This window comes from Polypterus senegalus, chromosome 3 (genome assembly GCF_016835505.1).
Source record: "Polypterus senegalus isolate Bchr_013 chromosome 3, ASM1683550v1, whole genome shotgun sequence".
In the NCBI taxonomy this organism is placed as follows: domain Eukaryota; kingdom Metazoa; phylum Chordata; class Cladistia; order Polypteriformes; family Polypteridae; genus Polypterus; species Polypterus senegalus.
Window position 1 is genome coordinate 16,142,044 of NC_053156.1, and position 15,867 is coordinate 16,157,910.

At 37.8% G+C, this 15,867-nt stretch overlaps 1 protein-coding gene across 1 annotated transcript in view; it reads left to right on the top strand.

The window, feature by feature from the left end:
• Positions 1 to 2,563: 2,563 nt before the first annotated feature.
• cbx5 (chromobox homolog 5 (HP1 alpha homolog, Drosophila)) overlaps positions 2,564 to 15,867 on the top strand; it is an 86,713-nt gene continuing 73,409 nt past the window's right edge. The window contains exons 1-2 of the mRNA XM_039746701.1: positions 2,564 to 2,667; positions 9,072 to 9,158. The gene's annotated coding sequence lies outside the window, so the exon portion shown is untranslated. The remainder of the gene's footprint in view (positions 2,668 to 9,071; positions 9,159 to 15,867) is intronic.

The following is a 15,867-nucleotide window of genomic DNA, read 5'->3' on the forward strand; positions in this document are numbered from 1 at the left end:
TTGCCGAATCAGCCTGCAATCTTCGCATTTTCTTGGTCACTAGAATGTCATTTAAAGCATTCATTACAAAACTATCCAAAACATGTTTCAAACTTAAAAATGTTGGAAAATTAAAGCATTTTCTAAATATGCAGGATACTGAGAAATTAATTCATCCATTTATTTCTAGTAGGCTTGACCACTGCAATGCGGTTTTCACTGGCTGTTCAAATTGCTGTTTATATAGTTTTCAGTTAATTAAAAATGTTGCTGCAAGAATTATTACAAGAACAAGAAAATATGAACACGTAACTCCAGTTCTTATGTCCTTACAGTGGCTCCCGGTTAAGTTTAGGGAAGATTTCAAAATCCTCCTTTTGACTTACAAACCAGAGCGCACATTAAGATCTCAAGATGCCGGTCTGCTTATGATTGTGAGGTTAATAAAATAACAATGGGAAATTGAGCTTTTAGTCATCTGGCCCCTAAACTGTGGACTGGTCTGCCTGCTACTATAATAGAGCTATAAGAACTTTCAAATCCCGGCTGAAGACTCATGACTTCAGTTTAGCACACCCAGACTACTGTAGAGCTGATGATTAACTGTATAGACTGCATCTCTCTGGTTAGTCACAAGAAAATATGAACATATAACTCCAATTCTTATGTCCTTACACTGGCTCCCAGTGACATTTAGGGCAGATTTCAAAATCCTCCTTTTAACATATAAAGCCTTAAATGGCCAAGGTCTGGCTTACTTATCTGAACTTATCATGACTTGCAAACCTGAGCGCACATTAAGATCTCAAGATGCTGGCCTGCTTATGATTCCAAGGATTAATAAAATAATAGTGGGAGGTCGAGCGTTTAGTTACAGGACTCTCCCAAACTGTGGACTGGTCTGCCTGCTACTATAAGAGATGCCCCTTCAGTCTTAGCTTTCAAATCCCAGTCAAGGACTCACGACTTTCTGACTCTGACTAGAGCTGCTGATTAACTGTGCATAATGCATCTCTGTGGTTAGTGATTAGTAATATGATATCTGTTACTAATGCCTACTTGGTACTCACATGTGGCATCTGGTACCACTGCCCTACTGCCATGTTGTTTGCCTGCCAATGGAAAAATCATCTCTGATGGAGGAGCACTGGAATCATCTGGTAGAAGGGGTACCTTCATTAGATTGGCCGGCTTAGCACTGACTCAACTGTGGAATAGCCAGCTTATTGGCTGAGGTCTCCAGGACTCTGAATAAATTTGTACCCTCATATGTGATAGTTCTGTATTTAGTAAGCAATATCATCTTTTCTTGCATTTTGCTTTGTAGTTGGTACTATTACTATTGTATTCCTGAGGTGGCCATGATAGATGGGCCGTCCAGCTCTGTGAAGAGGATTACTTATGTTCTGTTTTGTGTGTTGCATTTACCCCATTTTTTGACACCCGCTGCACGGCCAAAGTACCTGGAAAGGGGTCTCTCTCTGAATTGACTTTCCCACAATTTCTTCCATTTTTATTTTTACTACAAGGGTATATTTGGGAGTTTTTTTTTATTATCTTCTTAGGGAGTCAAGGCTCTGGGCTGTCAAAATAAATTTTGGGTTTTATCACCACTAAAACAATCTGAATGACCGATCCGAGAACTCTGGAGCTTGCCACCAGCCGGTGTGACCCATCCTTATTTACCCTATTTTTTGACACCCATTGCACAGCCAACCTACCTGGAAAGGGGTCTCTCTCTGAACTAACTTTCCCACGATTTCTTCCATTTTCATTTTCCCTACAAGGGTATTTTTAGGAGTTTTTTTTTTTATCGTCTTCTTAGGGAGTCAAGGCTCTGGGCTGTCAAAATAAATTGTGGTTGTTATCACCACTAAAACAACCTGAATGACCTATCTGAGAACTCTGGCGCATACCAACCTGCGTGACCCATCCCTATTAAGTAGGGTGGAATTTGAATTTAATTTAGTTTTGTTAAGTTTGACTTGTTTAAATGGAATGTTACTTGCTTTTAATAAATTGAAATGAAAAAAATTAGGCTTCGTGCCTGACACAGGCCTGTGAGGGTCCCTCTGCTGTGGAAGGGGGGCATCCTCTGCCTGGCCTCTTTTGTTGCCCAGCCTAGTGCGCGTGCTTTTCTTTTTCATTCTACACTCTTATCACTTCACCACAGATGTAAATCTTGCTTTCTGTGAACTGGCGCGGGTACTTAAAAATCAAGCAATTACGAGGAGTGCGATTCCCAAAAGATGCTCGTCGAAATGCCGTCTTTGTGTCCCAAAACGGGCAAATACTGTACTGATATTTGAAACGCGTCACTTTGCACCCGGTGTTTGTTGCGTGGTAACGCAACGCTGCGTAACGGTTAGGTATAAACTTATTTCCGCTGTTGCTTTTATGACATGAAAACGTAACTCTGGATTTTGCACAATGCACTCACAAACCTGCATTATACTGTGAGGCTCCATTATTGTTAGGAGGAAGGGAGGGAAGGAAGGAGAAGAGGAGCCTGAGTGGCGCGCATGCGCTTTAACGACGTGTTTTTGGCGCGCGCCTGGCGACGTAGCTTCTTCGGCTCGGCACACACAAAAAGAGAGAGAGAGAGAAAGGGGGAGGGCACTAGAGGCCTCTTCGTTCGCGGGTAGAGACGCTTCGCACAATCTGAGTCGAAGAGGCGCTTGTGGTCGGGTGAGTTAGAAGATGAAGGGGGAGTGGTTTGGTTGGTACTTTCGGAGCATTCTTTTTTACATTTTTCTCTTTAACAGATTTCGAAGCTCACGGAAGATGCGTGTTTATCATTTCTTTCAATACGCGATATGCATATTTTTATGTTTTTTGCCCTGCAACGGATCGTACCGAAAAAAAAGGGGGTGGAAAAGAAAGAAGGGAATCTGCGGGTGGGTGGGGTTGACTAACCAGAAGGAAAACTAACATACAGCTCCGAAGGCCAATGAACCTTTCTCTTTTTGGTCTTTCGCGCGCCCGCTTTCTCGCCTCTGCCAATGCGGATCGGGCGTGGGAGGGATTTCCTGTCCCAGGTTTGGCCAGTTGCAGCCATGTGTGTTTGTGTTTCTCCTAATTGGGGTACTATTAACTGGCGCGTTTGGTGCATGCAAGGATTAGTTATGAATTTGAATAGTCAAATGAAAATATGTGACGAGAGGCGGCTTTCATACGTAAACCACTAAGAATGAGTAAAGTGTATTTTTCCTTCTCTGCAGCCTGCCTAGTCCCCCCCTTCCCCCCCCCCCCCAAATGTGAACGCTTTATTTGATAGAAATGTTTAGGCAATGTAAATCACGAGCATCTTCCTCCACTGAAGCTTTTTTACAGCATCCTGATTATATTAAGCGCATACCACTCCTTTACTCGTGCGTCTTTCGGCTTAGTATTTGAAGAGGTGCGGTACATCGCTGCCGCCAATTAGCACGTGTAATCTTGGCAGTTCTTGCTTTAAAATGGAAGATTTTTTTCATTGTATCGGGAGTCGTAATTTTTCTTCAAAGTTTATAAATGTATGGGTCTAAAAAGTTTCTGAATATGGCAGACTAGATTTATTTTTCCAGATGCTCGTTTAAGAAAAGCCTGGTATCAAGGTCTGCAGTAACTGAGGAGCCTGCCCCAAATTCTCGGGATGCCAGTCTGCCCGTTTTCCTGGTTCACCAACACTGGGAAAACTTGTGAAAAGATTCGTTTTTGCACAGTACACGGTACATTTCTCAGCGCGGCTTGTCGTTATTTAATTTTTCTTTTGTTGTCTTAATCCTCAAAATGTGCAATATTTTTAACTTGCTAAGATTATCCAACCATTTTTCAAACCTGTTTACTGAGCGGGGAAACTGAGACCTTTCCCAGCAAGTATTAGAAGTAAGGCAGGAACAATCCTCGGACAGGGCGCCAGTCCCCATCCCAGGATACACACACACGGCCCAGTTTAGTATTAATAGCCAGTCCACCAAATCTGCATGTCTTTGGATTGTGGGAAGAAACCAATTTTACTTGCTGACGTTGTATTGTGGATTTTTCCCCAGTGTGCTTTACAGTTTTAACCGTGCATTTTTTTTCTAATGCCAGTACCATCTTTAGTTTTATCAGTTCCCTCTTTTATTTTAAAGAAGTTTACACAGGTAGCTTAAGAGCTTTGAGATAATTTAGGTAATCAGATGAATGCAGTGCATGGTTGGGATGTAAACTTTGTCCAGTTTTTCATTAAAGGATCATGGTTAACTGGAGCCTGTTTTTAAAACTAGCCTGTGCAAGGCACATACCAGTATTAGGTGGTATGGTGACACAATGAACCACAGTTCCACATTCAATGCCAGTTTATTTTCCAGATAACATGTTAGGGTGTCCAGGAGGTAAGCATGGGATGCAGCTGGAAGAGGTGTTGGTGAGACCATCAGGGCATGCTTAACCTGTAAGTGCATGTGTGTGCGCTAAGATCCCAGTGTAATGATGGGGACATATTGCTGTAAAAATTGGCACCTATGAGACGAAGATGATGTCCCGAGTCTCTCTCTGCTCATAGAAGATCCCCCGAGTATCTTTTGAAAAGTGTAGGGTATACCCTGATGTCCTGGCTAAATTGACGACCACAGCCTGCTCATTCTGGCCCCCTAATCATCCCCTGTCCCTTACTGGTTTACTTTCTCTTTCACCCCTTCACCACCTTATAGCTGAAGTGTGGTGAGTGTACTGGTGCGTAAATATGGTTTACATTGCACCATTCAGGTAAAGCAGGTTAAAAAAAGTGCTCTATTAATGTAATTAACTGATTAAAGCCCATGTACTGTGGAGAAACCCACAAGCATGAAGGTAGGAGGTTCATGAGGTGTAACAACCTGACCCAGAAATTAAATCATTGGCCAAGCAGGCTTATGCTACCTGCTAATACAAATGTGTCATTGAAACAGCAAATGGTTCTGTAATCACCTAATATGCATGCCTGAATTTTAAAAGCACCATTTTCCAATCTAATATGTTTTTTGCAGTGTAACGAATGACATTTTGACAGAAACTATTATTATGGTTAAGTTCAATTTACCATTCTGCATTATAGTGTCTCTTGTATGGTGTAAAGAATGAGCTCCTTCTACTATTGGTAAGACTATTGCATTGCAATGGTAAACTGGGTTCCTCGTAGCCCCATGCTAAACTACAATAGATCATACAGCTGCTTTTATATTTCTGTAAGAAGCACTTGGGGTGTCTTAATTTGCATCTCTGCCAATTACAAATCAGTTCTGTGACGTATACTGTAGGCAAGATTATCTATGAAACTTGCACTCAATCCAGTCAATCTGGTTGCTCTGTCATAAGTTTTCTTTTGAAGATCTTCAGGAGTCTTTTGTTTACCATGAAGTAAACCAGCATTACTCATAGTGCCGAAGTGTTCTTACAGTGCAGTTTTCTTTGCTCTTTCAGTGATCCTCCAAAAAAAAAATAAAACAAAACCAAGAAAAAATACTCCTGTTGATAATAGTATTACATTTCTTTGTGGTCTTATTTACCTCATCTACACACTTGATAGGCATTGGAATCAAACCATTGATGATACAGGAACTGGGGCATGTAGTTTCATTTTTTCCATGTGGCCGGCTTAGTGGATTTTGTTTTGTTTTTTTTTTTAATAATGAAGCTTTTGAATATCTGTGTGTGTTTATTTTTTTTAAGCATTGTTTTGAGAAGTTTTCCACTCTTCTCCTAAATCATTACATTTTTCTGATAAAGTCTCGTATTCACTTTGCAGCAGTGTTTTATTTTCATTCTCCAGCTCAGTTTGGATTTCCTAAGGTCTGGGTTTTTTATGACCGTGCTAGAGACCGTCCTGGGTATGACGTTAATCTGCGTAGGCCCTCCAACCTGCAGGGAAAAACCTGGGGGTTGATGGCAGAATTGGCACTCCAGCCACCATACAAAAAAAAAAAACCACATTGGTTCCATTCCATCTGAACTAGTGTGGTGCTGAGGTGTCACCCGTGGCATGGCTGCACTCGGGTCCTAATGTGGGATCTTGAGTTGGTTTGCCATGTGGTGGGTGCAGCAATGCGCTGTATCAGCGTGTGCTCCTAACCTCCCCCACTCTCTCTCTCCTCAAAAGAGAGTGTATGTAGATTTTTTTTTTTTTAGGGTTAGGGTAGAACGAGGCTTTGAGTGACGTGTTGTAATGTTGGCATACTTAAACTCCTTTAATAATTGTGCATCTCTCTGAGACCCAAGAGACCAAGTTTTACCAACTGTACTTTTTATGTTGTCCATTCACTTTGCGTACCACCTCTGTGTAAACATCCATCCATCCATTTTCCAACCCGCTGAATCCGAATACAGGGTCACGGGGGTCTGCTGGAGCCAATCCCAGCCAACACAGGGCACAAGGCAGGAACCAATCCTGGGCAGGGTGCCAACCCACTGCAGGACACACACAAACACACCCACACACCAAGCACACACTAGGGCCAATCCAATCCAGAATCGCCAATCCACCTAACCTGCATGTCTTTGGATTGTGGGAGGAAACCGGAGGAAACCCACACAGACACGGGGAGAACATGCAAACTCTACGCAGGGAGGACCCGGGAAGCGAACCCGGGTCTCCTAACTGCGAGGCAGCAGCGCTACCACTGCGCCACCATGCCAACATTCAAAACTAAATACCTTCTATCAGTGCATCCTAAAACTTGGTTCCGGGGGACTACTGTGGCTGCAACCAACTTCTGTTTTTGATTGGACTCTTAGAAACTGAGAAATAACAGCCCACTTAATTGGGCCGAGTTTTGGGGTCAGTTTTGAAAGTGCAAAACAAAAGTATGGTAAATTTTATATTAAAATGTAGTGCTAAGGTGTTTTACCTTGTTAGGCATTATGAATGTAGTGAGAAGTTAAGCAAAATGACACCTTTTATTGGCCAACTTGAAAGATTACAATATGCAAGCTTACATCTTGCCTGAAAGAAGGGTCCCGAGTTGCCTTGAAAGCTTGCATATTATAATATTTCTAGTTCGCCAATAAAAGGTGACATTTTGCTTAACTTCTCACTTTTAAAATTTACTAAACAGTTTTATAGGGGTAATGTAGTGTTTTACTTTTTAACAATGTTTTCATTCTGCTTTTCCAAGTGTTTGGGTCATTTAATCCTTTTATTATATGCGGGTCTGACACTGAAGTAGTTGCAGCCTGTCATCATTCAGTGTTGTTTGCCTCGGTGCCAGCTCTGCTCGTTTTTAATTGTCATTATTAGGGTACAATGAAGGGAGCAAAATACACAGATGAAGTGCACAATAATAGGAAACAACAAAACAGAGTTAAGCATTTAAAGCTATAACAAAAATACAAATATTTTTAAAAGTCTTAAATGTAGAAAACATACTCCTGTGCATTTCCTGAATGCAGAACAAGAGTAAGAAAAGACCAGGTAGTTAATTGAGATCAGTTATCTCTGGTTGGACCAAAAACGTGCAGCCACAGAGGGTCCCCACTGCCTAATAACATGCCTGCAAAATGGCGAACATGCCTGCAAAATGGCGTGTAAAGCCAGTGATACTTTACAGACAAGGTTGTATGGTTTGAATGAGTTCTGATGCTCCCAACTGCTATTCAAGAGGATAAATGAATGAGTACTTTGTACAGGTACACAATTGTTCTTTGATTTTAAAAAGGCCTCTTTGAAATTTTTAGTTCCTTAAGAGGTAGCCCTGTACCCTATATATATCTACAGAAAGTATTCACAGCGCATCACTTTTTCCACATTTTTATGTTACAGCCTTATTCCATAATGGATTAAATTTATTTTTTCCTTTAGAATTCTACACACAACACCCCATAATGACAACGTGAAAAAGGTTTCCTTGAGGTTTTTGCAAATTTATTAAAAAAAAAAAAAAACTGAGAATGATATATTGTAAAAAAAATACCTGGAACTTTTTCTTCAAGTCAAATTCCCAGTTCAAAGTATTTAGTATAAATATTTCACTTTTCCTACAGTCTGAATGTTTGCAGCGTGTTGAATTGCTCAGAACTCCACAGTAGGTCTGTAAGTTTATATCTACTAGTCTACAATACTACTCTGTGTATATAGGAAAACAAGACCATTTTGTGAATTGTGCTGCTATTTTACCATAGGAAGGATTTTGCATTCAGTCTCTTAGCTGATACTTTCGTCCACTGCGAATTGCAAATCTGTTTTTATATTTCTGCAACTTGTGCCCTGGCAGGTGATGCTGCTTCCAAAATGTTACAGAGTAAGTTACACACAATGATTTAACTGAAATCTTTATAATTAACCATACTGTACATCACTTTTAACCAGTAGGCTGCATGGCCTACACTTAGCAATAAGGCAGTTAGGTTGTCGGTCCTTAAATATGAATGTTGTTTAAGGGTGGTAAAATTTCTGTATTTTATTATGATAGATAGATCTGAAAGACACTGTATGACTATAGGTAGATAGATGTGTAAGGTACTATATCCTAGAGTATGAACGGCACCATATAATAGATAGACCTGAAAGGCACTATAGGGTGGTCCAGATTTAATTATGCAACATTTAATGCAATGCAAGAAAACATTACAAGACAAAAGAATTGTTTGAAATATCTTGCAATAAATGAAAATGGACTTACATTGAATTAATTCACTGATTGTCCATGTGATGTCCCACTTGTCCTCCATTCAGTTGGATACAGGCTCGGGAGTAATAAACTTAATAAGTTATAGCATAATGAATATTGCATAATTAGATCTGGACCCCCCCTGTATATAATGGATAGATAGAAAACAAAAGGAAAATGGTTAAGGTACCTGAAAAACTAATCCTTTTGAGTCACTGTACTAATTCACCCTTGATGCAATTTAGGAAGCCTCAATTGTTTTCATGTCAGTTTTTTGACTACTGCTGCTTTTCAGAGTTGAACATTGTCATAACTGAGTGCTAAGCTGTGTATTCTTCTTGATTTACCTTTGAACATAAATATAAAAACAGTAAAATTTTAGAATGTTTTGGACCATTCAGACAAGCTATTTATGTAAAATTAAAGATGAGCAGAAGTGGTTTGAGCAGATTAAAATTTTTCTACATTTTTTTTTTTCTCCTGCAGTTTCAGAGGAAGTTTCTTGATAAACCCCAGAGAAGCACAACTCTTTTGAAGTCAAGTAATCTCTTATTCCAAGCGTGTCCTTTGCTTGTGAGTATTGAGGGTGTGATTATCTTGCATAATACTTTTGTGAAATTTTTAGCCCTCTTGTGTATATTAATATGTTTGATTGTGCTACAGCTTGAAAATGTGAAAGATTTAATTGATTGCTTCCTTACATTTAAACAAGCTTTCCCCATACTGTGGCATATTATCGTGCGATTGTATTTGATGTAATCCTTCTATCCATTGTCTGACTTGGTCAGTCCAGTTCAGTGATGAAACAACCTATAGGTCACTGTCTTTACAGGCATAATCAGGTAAAATTCAAATCGGTTTATTTTTGTATAGTGCTGTTCACGGAGTCAGTGTTGGCTGGGATTGGCTCCAGCAGACCCCAGTGACCCTGTGTTCGGATTCAACGGGTTGGAAAATGGATGGATGGATGTTCACGGAGTCATTTAGGAACCAACCCTGTACAGGTTAATAGTCCATCGCACAGCTTGTTCCATACTTGCTTACATAAGGGTATTTTTATCATTTAATGAGATGTGACGAGAAAACTGGGATGCTATGCAGACATGGAGAGGATATGGAATCTTCTCAAAGACAGTGCCAGGGTTGCTAATTCAAAAATATTACTCGTGGAGGCATCGATACTAACCTATGAATTGGTCCATAAAGAAAAATCTTTTCAGTGATTTGCAATATTTATAAGCCTCATGACAGAAAAACAATTCTTGGTTATCCTGTAAACCCACCATGTTAGCTTTGCTATATTAATTTGTTGGAGAAACGTCAGACCTTGCTGCTGTGCTGTGTTGCTCACTTATTCTTCACTGTAGCCCTCCAGATGCTTAGGTAAATTGCCCTTTTCCCAGTATGGTCATTGCATAGGTGGCATCATGGACTGGTTATTAATAGACAAACTTCTGAACAATCCCAACATTATAAATCGGACCATATACAATACATGAAGAAACCCATGGATATTGTGGTATAAAATGAAACCGTATAAAAATAAATAGGTAAAGGTGGTTGTCCCCCTGTGTATGAATGTTTTGATTCACTGGAATGCAACTGTAAGAAGTAGAAAAGAATGTTAAATGCTTTTGCTGTGCCCTACTCTGCTGTTCTTGGAGTTGCATTTCTATTCACACCCACACTGCTTTGCATGTTGTCGGCTTTTGTCAGCCCACATTGCAAAACTGATTGAAACTAATGTGGCATTAACTTTTGTTTCTACTGTTGTGCTACAGAGTTACAATGTAATCTGATATGATAAAATATCAGTTAAAACTGAAGTGCTAGTGTCAAAATTTTGTTAAAAATGTCACTTTGGTCCATTTGTACTTGTAATGTTTTTTTTTTTTTCCCACTTTCAGTCCGCATGAATACATAAAAAAATTTAAATAAAATAAGCTCTGTATCTTTTTTGTGAAAATGTATGCTTGTAGTTTCCTCTGTGTTGCACAAGGAAAGTCAGTTGCAGGTATGAGATAATAGTCTTGAGTCCATGGGGTTGATTTGGGCTCAATTAATGTTACAATTTGTTTCATAGCTGGACAGTTGTGCTGCCACTATACTGAACAAAATAATCTATGAATATATGCTGTCATTTTCTTTGTACATTAACAATTTAAAAAAAAAAAAAACTGTTTTCCTTTACATTTACAGAAGCACCTATTAAAAATTTATATTTGCTGTAGAAAGCTATTTTTAGTTGGAACAGTTGAATTAAGTTTCTTTGCTCTTTAGAAGTCATTAATGTTTTGCCCCCATAATGGTACAGCTGTGCTATGTGGTTGAAATTTTTTTTTGTATTGCAAGCAACTAATAATGTAGTACTGTATTGCAGAACTTGTTGGACAAACATTTTTGTTTAAATTCTACGATACATTTTACTTTATAGTTCAGTATCTAGATGTACAGTGTTCCTAGAACGTGGAAGAATCAAACTTTAAACCATCCACAGACATTGCTGGTTTCAGTTCTTTCCCCTGACACTGAGCCAGCTACATAATTGTGTTAGCAGGTGCCCTGAACCATGTAGTCCATGGCAGCCTGTTCCTGATGAAATCCTGCAAAAGTAACTTTGTCTCAGGTAAATCTTTTTAACAATGTAAGTGAAGAGGTATGTGTAATCATACAGTTTTGATCTGGGTTAAATCAGATTTTGTTCAGATGAAGAAATATTGTATGTATGTATGTGTGTGTGAGTGTGTATGTGTACAATACGATACTCCCAGTTGCGGGCAGAATATTAGTAAAATCTGTAAATGTACAAAAGAAAAATGAATTATTTATTGGAGTCAAAATCACAAAATTCTATAAATATGTAAAAGAAAAAATCAAGCATTATTTAACGGAGTTCAAATCATGAAATTAGAAATAAAATATTTACTCTCTTACCAATTAGAGTATTCCCATTAAACTGAGGTCCACTATGCTCGATGAGTATTTATAAGAGACTAAATAAACGATCCATTCGTTTTAACTGATTTTCTAATAGATTAAAAAAAAAAAAAATGAAAAATTATGTGAAAACTAAAGTGGTGTGCAATGGGTCATTGTAACTCAACCTTCAGCTAACTAAATCACCTAAATACAAACATTGGTGGTATGAATAGATTTTTTTTTTTTTTTTTTATAGTTTGTTCCTGTGAAAGAAAATTTATTCGATCAAAAATAAAAAAACATGACTTTTTTGATATTTTAGTTTATAATTTAAAAACTGAATAAGAATCTGAAAATCTAACAACATCACATAAAATTTTGATAAAATCTGAAAAGAATGATACCAAACATATACATGTAGGTTTTAAAATAAGCCCGATTTAAAGTGTGACATAAATTCGTTGCACTTGTAGTCTTGGGATTTTAACGATTTTGTGCAATGATTTTATGTGACGGTTTTTATAGCTTATCTATCTATCTCTCTATCTCATTTTTACATTCACAATTTAAAATCTAATTGAAAGATTGTACTCCTAATGATATCACAGTCCACATGGTGGTGGTAGTAGCTGAAGCTAGAGAATATAAATGTATGTGTATTTAAAAGATGTTTTTGTGTGGTGTACTGATCTGCCTATTTTATGACCATACATTCTGCATGTCATTTTACCAATCTCTGGCAATAATAACTAGCTAATCAAGCAAACAATGCCCCGAATAATCTCCTGTCCTTTGTCACCCTTTACGTTCTTATGGACGTTGACAATATGCGGTTTCAAGTCCGAATGGGACAAGCTTTACAAGAAAGTACTTGTACATGTCCGCAATAAGTATTTCTTTAGCACTAATGGAGATATTGACACTGCCCGTGATCACCCCTTAAGCCATAGAATGTGGAGACAGGAATTTGTATGATAGTTGTTTGCCTATGGTAGTTTAGTTATGTTGGCCTAATTGTGGGGAATTCCTAATTTATTTGTTTTTAGTGTGCTTTCTCAGAATTTAAGGTGGCATGAATGGCTGCTGATTGTTCGGTTAAAAGAGTATTTTCTGTCTTTTGTTTTATATTTAATAGGAAGTTCAATTGTAATTTTTATTTTTTAATGGTGTCATGTCTCTGTTTGGGTTGTGCCTGCTCATTAACTTTAAATAATATCCTTAGTAAAGCATATTGTAAAATCTGCAAGTGTCAAGATTTATTTTGCCATATCTTTCTCCTGTAGTAGGTTTGCTTTATGACACTTATTTTATGTAAGACTGTTTAGCCATTAGCCATTATCACTGATGGTCTGTGGGCATCTCTTTAATCCTCACATTGACCCTTTCTTTCTTTCTTCCTTTTTTTTTTTTTTTTGGGCAGTGAACCATCATCAAATTCCCTGCTACACAGGAGCTTTCTTTAATAAATTCTCTTCCATATTGGTGAAAGTTTTTTTTCTGTTCACATTTGCTTACTTGTATGCATTAATTAAAAATGGACATGAGGAGCCAAGTGCCCTTGTCTGTCTGTGCATATAATGCAGTGTTAATTGGCCCAGTTACGGTTATATTGTGTAAGTATGGTACCCTCTAAACTCCTCTTTACATGTAAATGACCTTTGGGGGTATTAAGGGTGGAGTCTTTTTTTTCCATTAAGTAAGCTTCCTTGAAAACAAGGTGTTAACTGAGGAGCTGTGGGTGAGAGAGACCTTTTATTCATTTAGTGGACTACAGGACAGCTTTGGGCCAGGTGCTATATGCATTCATTATTTTAGAGGTGAGAGACATTTTCACCCCCACCTAAACACCAGAACAGTTTCATCACTTGTTCTGCTTTTCCTGTATTCATGCTTGAGAATTCTTTCGCTGCATGGCTTTAAATTTATTTATTTTGTAACCTCCTTTTAGATGTGTTTTTTTTTTAAGTAAGTGATATTAGATGTTTTTACATCTTTTAAAACTAAATGAAATGTTTTTTTGTCTAGCACAGAGTGGTTTTAACTGTTTAGGGCAATTATCTAGACAAAACACAGGAACTAAATATCTGGAAGGGTGAGTGCAGTGAAGGAAAACGCAACATGAAACTCCATCCTTATTTTTAAAAGCCTGCTGGGAATAATGAGTCCTGGATTTCTCTCCATTTTGACAGTTGTACAAATAATAAAACTCGGCACTTGCTAAAGAGCTAAAATCTTATGTCCTGTACTCCTTCTAGCAGGCTTGAAAAAGCTGTTAAAGTTGCCTTGCAGGTTTTTAAGTTTTATTCAGCTAAATTCATTCTATGACAGTTTTATATATTCATTCACAGAATCTTGGCCGAAATGTGCAATAATGTTGTCAGATTAGCCACAAATAACAAAAAAAGAAAATTTTTGGTAATGTAAGCCAGAAAACTATTCACAACAGAGAGAGGCCAGTAAATACTTTCAGCTAATGTCAAAGTGCAGTTTAACATTTTTCTTTTTTCTTTTCTTGCTCCTGGTTTGCTTGTCACTCTAATGCTCCTGTCTTAGTATAGATGTGGTCAAAAAGTCTAGTAGTTGAAATCCAAGGCTCATTTAGCAGCTGATAAAGCACTATAAACCGCATATACAGTCACAAAGAATAATGAAGCCAAAGTGATTACAATCCCGTATCCTCCTGAAACGAATAAATAAGGTAAAAGTTTAATACAAGTGTGGTGTATATAGAACAAAATAATACATTATTCATCAATACCATGAATATCCTGGAAATAGGCTGATATAAAGAAGTGAGAAACATGTACAATGCCACTGGAGAAAGCATTTGAAGCACAGATTGACACAACATAGTAAAATCCATGAGAGTACAGTGAAGCTTGGCAGATTTAGTTTCTGAGCCTTAACTGTTCTTCTACATTATTAGATTTTACAGTGAGAGATGGGCCTTCAGCCTCAGTGGACATGTTATTGAGAGATGCTAATAAACATATTAGGAAGAAAGTTCCACAAGACTTAAGAGATCACTCTCTTGAAAACTCTTGCAGACAATCCACTACATATGTGTTTTTTGATTTTTTTTGAAAGGAAACCTGGTTTTTCAAGGGTGTCCCGCTCCAATGTTGGAGGGCCACATTGGCTGTAGATTTTCATTCCTGACACTTTCTTGCTTCTTTTCTCTTCCTTTTAACTGGTCAGTTTTTTAAGATTCATTTCTCTGAATTGCTTCTTTTATTCCTGAAATGGCAGCCAAACAATAATCAGATGTGAAGCGAACCGACAGATGACCTACTAAGTCGGGTGTTCAAGCTCCAACCAGCTTCTTAATTAGAAGTCAACTCTTGTTGTTAATTAAACCAGTTGTTTAATTCCATGGTCATATGCTGCTTTAATTCAGCCACACCACAAATCAAGCAAAACTGTTGATTTTTGTATTTTCTAAGAGCACCATCAAAATGGTTTGGTGATCTGAGCAGATCAATATTACCAAGATCTTCACGTTTCTTTCACATATTGTATGATGGACACAGATTAGCTGGTCATGCGTTCTCACTTTTTATCTCATTTTTCTTTGACTGCTGATTAAGGAAAAAAGGACCAATTAAGTGCTTCATGTCAATTTAAAGCTAAGGTCTAAGCTCAACTGGGGAAAAAAAATGTCACTAATTAAGAGTGTGGAACGAAAACCTTCAGCTACTGTGGTTCATCATGGTTAGTGGACACCTCTGGATTTCCTATAATGTTCTTCTATAAGAATTTATGCCACCCCACAAAGAAATTGTATTTTGAGATGAGTTCCATCCTGGACAATAATGCAAGGTGAAGATTGAACGTCCTGATACGTTACCCAGTCTAAATAAACTGAAATTATCAGCTTGAACTTGATAGCTTCAACTGGAAGAGCAGTCTGCAACCTGTACAAACCTAAAAAAGGGATCAGCCCAACATACTAATTACTGTTATAATGCATCTGTCACTGATTTACAATTTACTGCATTCATCCCAGTTGAATTATTATTTTTTTCATTATTTTTATTTCAATTTTTATGAATGGCATGGTAAGTTGTTGGAGTGTCTTGGATGAAGCAGTTCTTTAGGTACCATTTAATGTTTTTGGATGGCACATAATCTTGAATGACTACTCATGTTTTGGCTCTGTAGGAAAACTACATATTTAAGGAAAGTTCAACTTATTTTAATTTTATTGAGCATAATTACTGTCTTTACAAATTATAATGTATGCTTAGGTTAAAACGCAAAAAGTGCATGTTGTGCAGATATGCAGTAGTATTTTTCCTTATGTTCATTTCTTTGACAATGAGTTACTTATAGTATCATTCCAAATGACACAATAACAGAAAAA